The 16,228-nt window shown below is 40.6% G+C and overlaps 1 protein-coding gene across 3 annotated transcripts in view; it reads right to left on the reverse strand.

Moving 5' to 3' along the window:
- Positions 1–16,228, reverse strand: part of samd12 (sterile alpha motif domain containing 12) — a 107,593-nt gene that overhangs the window by 15,880 nt on the left and 75,485 nt on the right. For 2 of the 3 annotated variants that reach the window (XR_005641320.1, XR_005641321.1), the window contains exon 5: positions 13,071–13,208. The exons of the other annotated variant lie outside the window; for it this stretch is intronic. The gene's annotated coding sequence lies outside the window, so the exon portion shown is untranslated. The remainder of the gene's footprint in view (positions 1–13,070; positions 13,209–16,228) is intronic. 3 annotated transcript variants of the gene reach the window in all.

Below are 16,228 nucleotides of genomic sequence, written 5' to 3' on the forward strand. Positions count from 1 at the left end.
ACAAATCAATATTCTATATATGAATAATAAAAAACATATTATGTGTAATGTGAAAGCAGTATTTGTAGTGACACACCAACAGAGAATTATCATCTGACTCTGCAGTTTCCCTCAGCCGGAAGCAGCGTTTTAGCATCTTTCAGCTCACTGTTTCGGTTCACTCTCACAGCTCTCATCGGTGTCATCTCCAGGCAGCAGTCTTCAGTAAAAAAGCTCTAAAAACCCACTGTATGTACACCTCCAGCTCAGCATGAAACATACAAACAAAGTTAGCGACTAGCTGGTGAACACAGTGGAGCATTTAACAACTAATTATATACATTTTCAGGTTGCCGGTAGCTCAATCCGTGGGGGTGTGGCTTGGGAACTGGAGGATCACTGGTTAAAGTCCCTGTATGGAAGAGTGTACAGAGAGTGGACTGGTAGAGTGGTGTCCTGGGAACTGATGAAGTGCCCTTAAAGTGCTCATATTATGCTTTTTGGCTATTCCCCTTTCCTTTATTGTGTTATATATCTTTTTGTGCTTTTTGTTATAGGTTTACAAAGTGAAAAAGCCCAAAGTCCACCCCAAAGGGACTTACCATCTTCCAGAGAAAACACTTCACAAACTGCTCCAAACGCTCTATTGTAGTCCAGCCTTTACTTCCGTGACGAATGTGTGTCACTTTGTTATACATGTTATAATGCTCGCCTAGCTGCTAGCGTGGCAATCCCTCATACTCTGCAACTGACTAGCTAGCAGTGCTTACTGCACATGTGCGACTCCTAACAAAGATGGTACAGAAGTGAGATGCAATGTGCAGTACAACAAATATATGGTGTTTTCTGAAAATTAAACCACATAAACCTATTCTGGTACAACCTCTAAATATAATTATGAACCTGAAAAATGAGCATAATATGAGCACTTTAAGCAAAGCACCGTACCCCCAACTGCTCGGGGCGCCATCCTCGCATCCCTCCATACATAATGTATGTGTATAGGTATTATATTTCTGTAACATCTGCCAAAAAACTACTGCAGAATCTGAAACTTTTTACTCCGTATTCTTTCATATAGTGTAAGGCAGTGTTCAGTTTTCATGTGCTGACACTGAAAATCTTCCTTCCAGTCTCTCACACCCTTGCTGCTTCAAAGTAAATCACTTGTAGTGATCGTGTATTCTGTGCACACCGCTCTCCCCTGCTGACTCCGTAGCATTAAACGTGTATTTACCAGCTGGGGGTCTGAATACATGACGAGGCTCCTGGATTCCCAGCGGGACCATACCTGGCACCGCTACACCGCATCGCCCTTGAGCTAGACACCTACCTTAACCTTAGCACAGCACACAGTCGAGAGTACGCATCGCATCAAGCCCGTTCTGTGTAAATGGATATATTGTTAGTGTCAGGGTGTGTAGGTCCCTGCGGATACAAAGGGGGCATCAGCAGGCAAAGGAGGATACATATGATGAATGTTAAACATCATATGTGCTGTAGATCTGGGGAGAGACTCTGGAGATTGTAGTCAAGTATTACTTAGGGGGAGTCTACAGTATACATTCATTAGCCATATCAATACTGCCATATCTGCTCCTGCTGCTGCTGCAACAGGGCGCCATGTCCCGGCATGCCCTCCAGTCACAGCACAGCAGTCAGAGCTTTATGTGAGTGCATGAGTGTTCAAATTATACGCACATTACACCGCCGGTGACAACAGTGTTCCTACTGTGCGACAGGATAGCAATGCTCTCTGGTGTGTGTCTTTGCGGGGCACACTCCTCTCTCGATAACACGCTCTCAGGTGCCTACCTGTAGGTTTTTAATATGTCTGGGTCAACAGACGTTGGGAACGAGAGGAGGTTAGCAAGATAGTGTAATCAACTGCAATCAATTAGTTGTTTCCAGATTGACATCTGATTATTGGGGTTTGGGGGGGGGGGGGGTGTGTTTTTTGGGGGGGGGTTTAAAAACCTTAAATGTTTTATCAACCACAAAACACAAATCATAGAGTAGTTATTCCTGAATCTTAATCACTCTTCATTCTTAGCCTGTTCCAAAACTGTGAATTGCTGCCTACATAGGCCTGGTGTTGGACCAATTGACCAGGGTTGACCTGGTTCCATTAAGATTCATCTTTCTGCAGCAGTCAGAAAAATGGCTACAGAAGAAATGCAACAAAAATGGCAACAAGTGGATTAGATCACGAAGTTGTTCATATTACAAAACAATTATTACAAGTATTATCGATTATTTTGATGATCGTTTAGTCTATAAAATGCCAGAAAATGAAAAAATGTGTGCATTGAAGAGCCAGGCATAGAGTGAGATAGTTCATAGTTCATAATCATCATCTGTTCTCCATGCAACAGGTAGGCTTTTTGTCTAAATAGATAACTGCAGTCAAGTTGTATGGTGAAGTCTACTAGTGTAGGAGTAAAGCAGAGCCCTTTTGCCAAAGTACTTGAATGCCATGTGTGCCAACAGTTTTTTATTTATCCATTTTAAAATCAAGATCAGTCTCTTCGGGAAGTGAAAGTGAAGAGAGGGAACATTTGCACAAATGATGACTAATCGTCAAAGCTTTCTTCGCAAACGCCCCGCAAATAAACGTGTCACCTGTTTTCACCGCCTACTTGACACTGAGTAAGCACACAGTGAGAGACATCTGCCATGTTACTGGATGGCAGCGTTTCCTTCTACATCCATCCCAGCCAATTGGGAGGGAGGAACTCACGCCACAGGAAGTACTGAGGGATTAGGACTGACCCCTTTAACACCACAGGAAGCATCAGATGTTGCAGAAAGCTTTTTGTGCAAACAATTGTGTAGTGTATCTTAGCATCTGATTCCTGAGATAAGTATGATCTATCCTTCTTCATTTCATTGTATTAAAATGCAAGATAACCAACATTACCCCAAGTAGTCTTCCTTGCTTTACTGTGAATGTAATTGTAGTAACATGTCATGTACAAGCCCTTCCGGCAATACCTGCTATGAGCACAAATAATGTACTAACTGTTTGCCAAGTAGAAAGAGGAGGAGGAACAAAAAAAGAGGGGGCTTTGGAGAGAAAAACAACATCAGGACAAAGAAACAGTGCAAAACATTGCTACAGATGGAAGCAAGGTAGGAAGGAAGGACTGAGTGACATGGAGAGGGTGGGAATGTGAAAGAAAAAATGGATAGAACAAAGTAGTACAGGATAATGCCTCATAAAAAGCAATACAAGAAGAGAGCAGTATAGCATTTGAAAATGAGTTTAGCTACTGTAATGTATTTGCCAGATGGTTAGGGTAAAATTAAACAACAAACAGAACACCAAAGAAGTAAAGAGAGTCAAAGAAAAGTGTTTCAGCATTTTAGTTTTTTTGTGTTTGTCTTGTTGTAGTAACACCCAACCCATCTAGTACTCTATGTAGGTTAAAATAAACACTGAATAATTTACAAGTGCTATTTGACCCAGGTTTGCAGGAGAGTAAGCTATATCAATTGGATCGGATGAAACTCAGATACGCTGCATATGAGTCAGTACACTAATGAAGGGCTATTATGTATCCTTCTTTTAACAAGCCTGGCTCTCTGCTTCTTCAAGTGTAAGGGCGAGTGTGGAGAAAGCTGACTGAAGTACTGACAGAAATTCAAATACATTTTTTATTCAAGCACCCACTGTATGATAATCGCTTTCTCGACAAGAAATTAGGTGATTTTAGAAAACCTGAGGAGGCTTAATTCCTAACCTGAGAACTAAATTACAGTGACCAGTAGCATAAGTGTGCAAAGAGACAGAAATTAAACACTGTTACTGTTTACACAGTGAAAGAAGCTATTGGTTATTCTATTTTATTCCTATGCACTTTAAACCATTAACTGATCTATTTTGCGACTTTGGAGCGAGCAGCGGAACAAGCAATGAACACAATATTGACATATAATCACCTACCAAGTGTTGCCTAATGTCATGTTTCTGGCCACCTGGGGCCCATTTCAGGAAGGAGTCTAATCCTGAACTCTGAGTTGATTTACCCTGCGATGGGAAAAAGAAATGCCATGTTTTGAGAGAAAAAAAAAAATGTTTTATAGTCTGCCTAACATAATTAATGAACCAACACTGTATTTGTATTCATGCAGATAAACTGCGCTAAAATGCGCCTGATACAGACTGAATGAATGAATAAGGAAATGAGAGCGCCGTATCAGAGGGAGGAGAAGAAAACCTGCTCCCGACCAGGTTAGGTTCACAGACTCAGTTACCATAGTAACTGACTCTAAGGTTAAGTTACCTCTCTTTCTGAAACGGGCTGGAGTTCCCCCTCTCTCTCATGTTTAAATAACCTCCCTTTCTGAAACAGAAAACCCCGAGTTTCCCTCATCTCAGGGTTAACAAACTTCTGAAACGGACCCCAGATGAATGTAAGTCCAACATTCACAAACACAAATAAACAATAAATTACCTTGAGAATTTGTATTTGTGGGTTGAGGAATTATGATTCAAAAGCACAAGCAAGCAAATCTGATTTGAATGTTACAAGGTGCTTTAATGCTGTGGCGTTATGCAATCACTCCTTGGAATTTGCATTGATAATTACCAGAAACAGAAAAGTTGAAGTAGGTAGCAGTAGCGGACCTATGCATATACATCCGTGCAACTATCCACGTGCATGTGTGTGAGTTTGAATGTTTGTGCATGTGTGCATGTGTGTGTGACCGGGAGCCATGAGGCAGTGTATGAAAGGCAGCAAGCTAACAACATATGCTTGAATGACTCTTTAAATGAATCATCTGTCTCAGTGAGAGAGCACAAAGCACTTAAGCAAAATCCACTTGGCCTGCTCTAGGCGCAGGCAGAAGTAAAGACAATTGTGTGCTAAACCCACTGCCGTTAAACAAAAGGATTTGATTCTTCATTACCAACGGGGGTGAAAATGAGTTTGTCTTCATGGATCAGTGGTCACAAGGCAAGCAGGTAGCGTGCACACTACCTTCGCACCTCTCTCTGACAACCAAATAAACCAGAACGGCTGCAGAAATCAAACCAAATAATATCCCACACAGCCCAAGACTGGCAAGATAACTGTGAATCAGCCTGTTAGTGGGAGTTGATGGACAAATAAGTTTTACAGCCCTCGTCCCTTGTTCTGTTTAAGACTGCACTCGTGTGATTGATGGCTGAACGCTAGTCTTAATTCGTAGGAGGTGAAAAGACGGGAGCTACAATGCCTGACAAAACATGAACAAAAGGAAGAGGAGATATAGATAGAAGAGAGGAGGATATGTGACGATCCATTGTTATTCCTCGGCAGAGATAGGCTGACATTTGTTGGTGTATCAGATCACGGATGCCTGGTTAAACACAACAGGACATATATGGTGTTTGTACAGCTTACTCAGTGGCAATCTTGCAATGCAAAGTTACTCATTTTGATCATTTTACAGTCTGTCAAGAGCAGCTGATATTTAAAAAGGAACACAGTTTACAGTTAGGGCTGGCCCAAATGCTCAGATGCTTCAATGCTTAATTCGTTCGCCATAGTGATCAGATGCTTCCTTTCATTGTTTAAGATTGTTTCTGGGCTGATAGACATTTTGTCTTTACTCTCAGAGTCTTGTATTCAAGTATGCATATATGTTGTCCAGGTTTTGTACATGTATAGTGTGTGTGAAGAAGAATAGAACAGAATAGAAGAGGAATAGTTTGTATTTGCAAGGAGACATCCCCAGTGAAGGTTTGGAAACTTTCTATTTTCTTTTGAGGCATTTTAGGTTTTTTTTCCCTGCCACAGATGAAACAAGTGTCACTGCTGTAGGAGATACAAATCCTAACTCTAAATTGGAGAAATGCACTTGTCAGAGGAAACTCCTAGTTTGGCTTATAACTACCTTGTTCAATGTCATCAGTTGCCATCTTCCCTCTGAGTCCTTCATTCCCTCTTAAAAATCCTAACTTCCCCAGCTCTGGTTTTTACTAAAACTCCAAGTTCTATGTTTTCATTATACTTCCTTTCCCTCCTCTCTCTGTTGTCTCTTGTTTCCTCTTCAAGCTTTCCCCTTTTCCTCCCCGGGGGTCTTGCATTGTGGTTAAGACGAGTACCTGGCAGGTAATTACTGTCACAGCCTAAAGATCTTAATCAAGATGTAGAAGACTCGGTGACCGTTTAAGGATTATTTATGGCACAATTCTCACTGCACCACACTTGTTAGATTATGTACAAATGTGTATGTATGTGTTAAAAACTGTGTGTGTACCAAAAAAAAAGTACACATACAAATCATGTGCACGCTGCTCAAACCCGCAATTACAGAAGCAGCCACTTCAGGCAATTTGAAAGCAACTGAGATAACTAAGGTGTTTACCTCATCAAAACGACGCTGCACTCGCAGGAGAAAAGAAGTGAGGAAATTAGCGTCGTTCGTCACATGTCAAGATTAAGGAGCGCTGACTTGAGTAAACTGTCTTTTCATGTGATACTGATGGAGCCCTTCTTTACGGCACGTTACCATGTGTGAACAGGTGAAGTAGGGGAATACTTAGCTGCTGTAAAAGCTACAGGATTGGGTTTGTTTTATATCACAGCTCAGCAAAGAGACAACAGAGGGAAAAGCAAGTTAGCAACTTCTCTGTGCAGTGTGTGGAAAACGAGACCAGACAAACTGCGGATTAGTGCATGTTCAGCTGTACATCACCCGAGAGGCATTACAAACAGCACTGCCACACACATCAAGCAAGTGCTGTAAAATGTTTTCCGCTTAGTTGCAACGTATGAAGCCATTAAACTGCAGTTGATTTAACAATGCTTTGCATTTTTGTCTTGCTCTTCATCCCTTCTCAGCACTGAAAAGTGCAATGTTCCACTCTACTCCTGGACTGTCACATCCCCTGTTTACTTGTAACTGCAATCCAACTGTATGTGCTGTATAACTGGTAGCAAATTGTGCCAGATTACTAAATGCATATTGCACAGTAGTATAAGCATTTTAAGTGATTAATGTGCCTTGTGCAACCTACTTTCCCTCGAGTTCATTCTTGACCTTGGAAACATCAGTTGACAAAACTATCTCACCTCAAAGTACCCAGTGGCGTTTCCCAAACTAAAAAAAAAAATATCATTGTCTGTTTTCTCTCCATTTCTCTTCATTCTTGCTGTGTAAAGTACTTTACTCTGTAATTGTTGTTCTCAAACCAACAACAAGGCCTCTAATTAAACCTGTAACAGCTGATTTCTTAGGACAGCTGGGGTGTGGAAACAAGCTGTGAACACAACATTGACATATTATCACCTCATCACAAGTTGATGTTAGCAAACCGCTCCCTATTAACACATCCAAGAGTGGAGATACGGCGCAATATTAGCATGGAGTTGTGTTTCAGGCCACCTGAAGAAGTCCAATATTCACTCTTCTTGTAGCTCCGTTTTCGGTCTTCAATAACTTCTGAGTGAAATATCTGGCTGCTAAACGCTCCACTATATTCACCAGCTAGTCGCTAAATGTGTCAGTCTGCTGTTTGGTGCAGAGCAGGTATTGTACAGCTGTTTTTTTTTGTAGAGCTTTTTCACTGTAAACAGCTGCCTGCTTTGGCTAGAAAAATAAAAAAAAACAGTTGCGAATCGGAAAATCAAATGAGCTGAAATATACTATAAAGCTCCGTTCAGGTGAGGGCCCCTGCGGAGCTGGGTGGTGATTCTTTGTGTGTTCATCACTATGACTCATTTGATCCATTATTATAAAAAACATTGATTATATTCACTTTAATATTATAGAAGATGTGTGCCTTTGTGCTGTTGTTCTTGTATTATGTTAACATTTATTATCACTGGAAATAAATCATTTAGCATATCTCTGCTGTATTGCTCGTCAGTACAGTGACAGAAATACATATATGTATTTAAATGATAATATTACTTTGATAAACCCTAACAACAGCTGATGATCTCTTACCCTTTAAAGAAAACCCTCTTTTGAAGCCCACTGAGACTTATTCCACTTATGTCTTGGTGCATGGCTGTAAACATTTAGATTTAGTTTATGACCTCAGGAGGGAAATAAGACTTAGTGCTGCTGCCATGTAAGAGTCATACAAGCTCTCAACCTAAGTACATTTATTCCCCAGGAGGAGGTGAGCTGATGTTGCACGACAGCGACATTCTGTACACTCTCTGAGGAATTCGCCAGCAAAAATGAGATGCCACTATGATTAATAACCATAAAAGATATATGCACACAGTCGACTTGAGGTGACAACAATATGGATGCCGTGAAGCGAACATTGACAAAGTTTAGTAATTTCTGTTCCGAAGGTGCGGCCATGCGCATCTTGGTGTGGCCATTTTCTATGAAATGTAATTTTCAGTAGGAGCGTACAGTGTATAGGTATTTCTAGAGTCCCACTAATCATGCAGAACTTCTTCAAAAACACAATTGCAATCAGAGTGGATTCAGAAATGTGTACTTGTGAGTCAGTGTTTGTGTGTGTGCGTGCATCTATTTGCAGGCATGTGTGTGTGTGTGTGTGTGTCTGCCTCCTTCACTATTTTCTATCAGGCTGTGTGCTGTCAAGCGGTGTTGTATGGCGTAGAACCATTCGATCAGTCACAGGGAATAGAGTGTGTGTCTGCAGAATGGAGGACAGCCACCACTCCTCTCCCAGGAGCCAGTTCACTTTAATTGAAGCTCCACTGAAACACAAGCGCGGGCAGTACAGTAGCTCACACAACACGGTTATCTCCAGCATCTCTGTCTCCCATAAAAAAGGAATTAGACTGACAGCCACCGGCCTGCAGCGCTGCAGTGTGACAAACACACACAAAAGAAAGAGATGCACACACGCAGAATTATTAAAAAACTCTCTTCCAAACAAATAAATACACACACATAAAACAGCACATACACACACACATACACACACACACACACACACACACACACACACACACACACACACACACACACACACACACACACACACACACACACACACACACACACACACACACACGAGTGCTAGCACAAACACAAACACAAGCACACAAAAAGACAGTGTGACAAGAGTGGCTGTGGCTCTCCATCAACCAAGAAATCTCATATTGGTCTGCTTTATATTGTCCCGAGCTACTGCAAAGGAGAGAAAAAGACAGAGGGCGTGAGAGGAGAAGAGGATTGAAAATGTGAGGATCAATGGAAGCAGAGCGAGTGATGAAACTGGGAGAAGAGAGCAGGAATGGAGGAGAGAAAAAAAAGCGTTTGGGAGAAGACAAGGATAGGCATGTCGAGGATGGTAGAGATGAAGAGAAAAGGAGCAGAGGGCGGGTGTGTGGACAGAAAATTAATAGTTACCCCCTTTGTGGTTTTCACTCTACCTCCGTGTTCAAACCGGGTTAAGGCTGAAGGTTAAGAGCTAATCATTGTTTAAGGCTGAAAGCATGATGATTTCATACACAGTATAAATGGTTGTATAAATAAACCTGTCTACTCTCAGGAAGAAGCTTAAATCAGATCTGCAAGTTCCTGTCAAGGCAGAACTTCTACTTCATACATTGGTGGACTAGTTTTTCACTTAACAGCAATACAAAAACTATTTCTTAATCAGCTTCTCACAATGACTTTTCTGCCCACAACATGCATGTAGTTGCACAGCTATGCAGCAAAATAATCAGGTGCTCTAATGTGGCAACAGGGTCCTTAACTAATATCATTTTTGAGACATTGATAGTATTTGATCATATTTAAAGAGAGAGGAACCTTACTTACTTATTTAAGTCATATATTAAGCAAAAATGCCAACCATTCTCTGGTTAAAGCTTGCTCAAATGTGATGATGTGCTGCTTTTCTCTCTTTTTATAGGATTGTAAATTGAATATTTTTGGATTATGAAGTGTTGGTCGAACTAAACAAGCTGTTTGAAGACGCCATGTTGGGCTCTGGGAAATTGTGATTAGCATTCTAAACAATCTTCTGATTTGACATCTGGACTAAATGATTAATCAATTATAAAATAAAAGGGAATATTAATTGTTGCCCTAAATCATATTGTTATCCCTTGATTTAATCAAGACAATGTGGATGAAAAATGCCATTTGATATACATTAAATGGTTCCTTTATTTAACAAAACAAAGCTCACTTCATTGTTATTAACTGATATAAACGATATCTAGAAAGGTTTCCGAAGGTTTAACAGTGTGGCCATTTTTTGGCTGATAGCAGATCAGCTCCTGTTGATTTGTAATGCCTTTTGATTTCACACTGCCAAATGCAATACAAAGAAGCATGGAATTATTAATTATTAATTAGCCTCCAAACCCTCTGGCATTTCCCTTGTTGTACACCATGATCTGAGCTTCTGCAAGCCAAGGGCACATACCAAGCAGTAGTAACATTTCCATATAGGGTGCTTCATCACCCTCCCCCGATTTAAAAATTCACATGCTTCACTAATGTATTCCCAACATTAAGGCTTGCATAATGAGCAGCAGGGCATGGTTAAGCATGCAGTAAACACCTGCTTGGGCACCAAATCATATTTCGCTCTTTTTCGTCGTCAGCAACTCTTCCAGCGGATGGTGTGGGAGTTGCAGTGTCGAGGATAGTGGGAGCAAGAGGGGCTATTTGTATTCTGCTAATCCTCCAGTACAGTGCTGCAGAGGGTAATGGGGGTTAACAGGACTTTCACTTTAACACACCCTGAGCTCCCTACCCTGTTCCCAGTGAGTTTCTTAGAGGCCAGAGGAAGGTGTGCCCCCAGATACAAACCCCTCCATTGATCTGCTCACCTGAGACTGCCCTGGCTCTCTGATGGGGTTAGGAAGGTGGGGGGGGATTGGAGGAGTGAAGATGATGGTGTGTCAAGTTGCAGTGGTGGCAAAAGGACACATGTGGTCACGCTAACCTATATAATTGAGTGTGTGACAAAAGAGGATATATACACATGCAAAAATACACTGTCACTGAGCGCGCACACACACACACACACACACGCACACTAAAACCAAGATATATCCAAATGAAGCACATCGCCACTGCATGTACATCAGTAAATGATTGATTTTGAATTTATAGAACATCCTTGCCCTAAATCCTATATTAGTCTTCCATTTGCAAAATCCATTTACTGATCAGGCAGTACCTTTGCATTATGAATTCATCCAGTGAGAAAAGATTTGACCCGAGGCTTGCAGTAGAGTCATAAGGCCCATAAAGAGAATATTAACTCTAAGAGAACATGAAGTTCCAGCGCTGATGCTGAAGCCATCACCCTAAAATCCTACATCATATTTATTGTGTGACAGTGTGTTCACTTTGTCAGTGTAGGAGTGATTCTTATAGTCTTTTTAACACTGTTATGATGGTAGCACTGTAAAATATCATTATAATATCCATGTTAATAAGCAGCTCAGCTCACATTTTATTGCACTGTTAAAAGTAAGGCAGACTAACAGCAATTAAAAATAAAGTAATTTCTTTTCTTTTTTTATATCACACATTAAATCATTTTAAATGTGTCCTGGCGGTTAATAAAATATTTCCCCAAGAATAAGATATTTGAACAAAGTTTTAATAGTTGTTATTGATGTAATAGCTGCCTTTTTTTTGTATGAATTTATTTCCATTTTTTTTCCATTACTTTTAAGGTCTTTCATTTCCAGTAAGAGGTGGATAGAATTAAGAAAGGAGAAGATAATAGAGATGTCAAAATCCCTTTCATATCCACAGTGTGCATGTTGGGAGGAAGGTGGCACAGCGAGTGTGAGTACCGCTCTTCAATGGAGGACGAAGGTTCAGGCACCATGTTTGCATCATTCACTCTGCTGAAGTGTGCTTGAGTAAAACAGTGAATCCCTTTTAGCTGATATTCTCTATGAGACCCCGCACCCTCACCTCCCTGTGGCTTGGAAACCAATAAAATATCAAAACATTACTTTAACTTCTCAGGGCAACTGGACATCTGGCATTATTATGTCTTTTCAGCGTGGACATTTTTCTGTCCTTTTAAGATAATCTTTTGGGCTTTTCCGCCTTTCATTTTTGACAGGACACCTAGGTGAGAAAGGGGAGAGAGAGGGGGAAGACATGCAGGAAATCGTCACAGGTCGGATTTGAACCCAGGACCTCTGTATCGAGGCATAAACCTCTCAGTATATGTGCGCCTGCTCTACCACTGAGCCAACCCGGGCACATCTTTCTGTCCTTTTGTTGCCATTAATATATGATCTGACCCAGCTGACTGCTTTCTACTTTAACAAATGTGATTAGCTGCCCCTTCCATTATTATCAAGGATTTCCTCAAGTAAACTGGCAGCTATTCATTTATTATTATCAGTTCACTTATTGTCCGATGTTGTGTGGTATGTTCGGCCTTAATTTTGTTCGTTTTGTTGTGATTTGTATTAAAAAAAAGTTTTTATTGTTTAACATATACTCTGGGAAGATATAGCAACGTCTTTGAAAAGCTAATAGAGATCCAAAATTAACATAGAACTCTTACACATTAGCGATTGTTTTGGTAACCAAGAACCTATTGTTTAAAAAAAACTAAAAAAAACAAACTATTTATGGTGGTAAAGTATCATTGTAAAGTGAATATGTGCTGTGTGAGAATGGAAAGGTTGATGGGCTTAGCAACAGTATACTAAACAGAGTTGGAAGAGCATTTCGTGAAAGCTAAAGTAAAGTAAGGAAGACAGTAGAGTACACATCCTCAAGATGCCCTCAGGAGAATATGAGAGAATAGTAAGACTTTTCAATTTAACACAGGCTGTGGACATTCATTAATGACAACAATGTCAAAAGAATGTGGTAATTGATATTACTCACATGCAGCAAAGGTTGTTTTCAAAGAATAAGGTTGGCTACAAAGAAAGATATATTTGGAAAAGTTTAATTGAAAAGGTCTAGCAAACTAAATAGTCAGAAAAAAATGTATGATACTGTATTGAAAAACGGGTCTACATGAAGTCCAAAAAAATCTATCCCTCTCCTTGCCCTCCAAGAAGAAGAAAAGAAAAAGTAATTCCTTACACAGACTGCACAATAAGAGACGAGAACAAGCGTCTCAGATAAATGGCATGATATTTCAAAAAGACTGAACTCACCATATTGAGCATTTTATTCTTACTCACTGCCACCAAGAATGCTGACACCACCTTAATTCAGCAGGTATTCTCCCAAGTGCTTCATGAGCCTGATTCATCTTCTTCACAACCTTCGTCTATCGGTGTTCTGGTGAAACCCTTAAGGTGCAAAAAATATTAATCGTAAGCCTCGCCATTTCCCAAAAGAATTTGTGAAATCACCCACAGATACTTCTTAGGCAAGAGAAAAACTTCATCTTGCAGCTAATATAACATACTACATTAAATATTTTTATTTTGTAATCACTACTATGTCTTAATGCTTTTTAACCAGAGGAAAATGAGGAAATTGAACCTCCTTCATCCAACAGCACAAAACAATGGTCATTTCAATGTGAGGCACTACAAGTGGAAATGATTTTGGCTGCATAGATCTGTTTTGACTGCTCGTAGTACAATAACATTGCATCTTTAAGCCAATTAGCGTCAATAAAAATTCAAAACAATACAACAAAACAACAGATAATGTTAAAAAAGCACCTTTTTTTCAAACCAGTAGGCTCTTTTCTTTTGATAGTTTCTTTACTAAGTGAGAGGTTGTATCATGAAAATTTCCGAATATACAAGTAAAGTTACTCCAAACTTAAACACTGTTGGAGTAAAATTAATTTCCCTTTTACTAAAAATGCCAAATATAGTTTTTGATGTGATTAAAAACAGCAAAAAAATCAACACCATGAAAATCACAACACTCAAGAAAAAATGTCTTAATTAATACAAAAGTATGTGGCCCGAGTATGTGCCCTATTTTAACGATGTTAGCGCACAGCGTGAAGCGCCTGGGCATGTACAAATCCACTTTTGCTAGTTTAAAGGCGGAAAAAAGGGCCTGTGCACCAGGCGCATGGTTCAAAATGGTTGTACTTAGTGTCTTCATTAATTCATAGGTGTGTTATGGGCGTCACATGCAATAAACCAATCAGAGTGTCATCTCTCATTCCCTTTAAAAGCCAGGCGCGTTTGTACCTTGGCGCATTGCTATTATGAATGTTGGATTTGCTAAGCAGAAAGGAGAGATTTTCAGAAGAAGAAACTGATCTGAAGTGAAAGTGTGCGAGCAGATCATATCATAATACCATTTCACATTGTAACATTTCGTTTGTGTGATGCCTCGCGTCCTTGTGTGTGGAACAAGCATAGTGCGTATGCGCTGTGCACGAGCCTAGGCTTATTTTCCTAATTTGCTGTTAAAATAACAATGAGATGCTGCGCTATTGACTTTAGACCAGGTTTTTGTTGGTCAATGGCGCGATCACTTTCCGCTGCCTCAAGATAGCAATACGCCAAGAATGCACCTGAACACACCTCCCTGTAAGACCAGCACGCCCATGGGCGCACAGATGGGCGCAGGTGCATCTGCTATTTAAACGACGTGTGTGCTGGAAGGGTAATTGACAACTGCGTCGGTCTTAAACTAACAAAGACACTTGTGTCGGACTTTGCGCTGCACTGCGCCGGGTGCAAGATAGGACCGTGAAGAAACTCAATCTTAACTCAAGGTCCCTTTATAGGTTTTTCCTGGATCTTCTAAGTGCATCTTGTTTAAAGAAGAAAACATATATCGCTATCAACGAAAAAGAACTCTCTCTGGCCTCATGTATAAATGAAACATTTAGGGCATCTGACTTTAAAGGTTAACCTGAACCTGTCCTGAACTTTTGTTGTTATTGCAAAGACAAGACAGCAATTTGTCAGTGTCTTTTCTTTCTCTCCTCATCCAGACCTCATTCACAAAAGCTGTTCTTTTCTATTCTCAGACTCCACCCTGTATAAGGTCACCAATGATCCTTTCTAGAGGTGGTGTGTAGAGGTAAAGGTCACCTTTTAAAAAAAAAGAGGTTGAGTGCTTCTGTCACGTACTATGTTGTCTCTTGTGGACTCTGGAGAGTCAACATATTCTTACTGTGTTTGCCTGCTCTGCCTGGCTCTATGGCCTCTCTTTTCAATAAGTCAGTGTTAATGCCATTTTTGGTGCTTTTATATGAAATCAGGCTCTAGCCGGGTGCACACATCCACAGAAATAGCAAGGGATCTGCGCTCAATATCTTTGTCAGATAGTATTGTAATTGTGTGGGGCTAAGGTGGCAGGAGCAGAGTGTCTTGGTTTGGATATTGCCTGGTTAGATTTCCCTTGAGCCTGATGCAGTGTAAGTAGTCTCTCTCTCTCTCTCTCTCTCTCTCACACACACACATCTGTCTATACCCTCCTTGCTCTTCACCTGTCTCTCTGACTGTTTTTCTTGCTGTCTCACCTTCTGCACCGCTGCAGAAAAACAAGTCCCGCATCAGATGAATACAAGAAAGTGAATGTGTTAATGCATGCACTTCTGAAGAGGCACACACACAGGAAACATTTTTACCAATTTGTGCTCTAATAATTCCACAACCATTCCTTTTTCCACAACCACAGAATAGAAAGTTTGCCAGTGCCTTCCTAAAGACACACATGATCATGTTCTCATCTCCCACCTAGGCAACTAAAACTATTAGGTTAAGGACAGAAAAAAGTACTTCAATGTAAAAGTTAATTCTTGTCAACTTATACCACTCTCATGTCTGTGCACTCAGGGTGTGATTTTCCGGGGGGGGATGCGTGGGATTTCCCCCTTTCTAGTCTACATATCCCTGCCTCCGCTGAATAATTCTTATCCCCACTGGGGACTAAATGTATCTCCCACCCACCCCTCAAAGTGATCAATGCTACTTCACCAATAGACCCTATTATATACTAAAAATAGAAGTATTTTAAACTAAGTAAAGTGCTGTCAAGTGAACAGCCTATAGTGCCATGGAACGATAAAATCTGTTGACTGTGAGCCGGCTACGGCTACAGCTGTCCGGGTCAAATCTACAACGTATAAAGCACCCTAGATAAATTGGTTTAGATCTGACGCTAAAGGAGACTTTTAGCGCCAATAACAATGCCAAAGGCACCTGACTAAGCGTCCATATTTTACACAATGGGAGTGAGAATGTGTTGTAATCTGGTTCAGAGATGATAATGTCACCACTTTAATCCATCCCTTCTCACACCTTCCTATCTCACTTTCTTTGTCGGTTGGTGGTTCTCTTCTCTTCCTACTGCTCTCCTCTCTCTCTCTCTGCCGGTCTATACACTT

The sequence above is a fragment of the Perca fluviatilis genome, chromosome 13 (assembly GCF_010015445.1).
Source record: "Perca fluviatilis chromosome 13, GENO_Pfluv_1.0, whole genome shotgun sequence".
Taxonomy (NCBI): domain Eukaryota; kingdom Metazoa; phylum Chordata; class Actinopteri; order Perciformes; family Percidae; genus Perca; species Perca fluviatilis.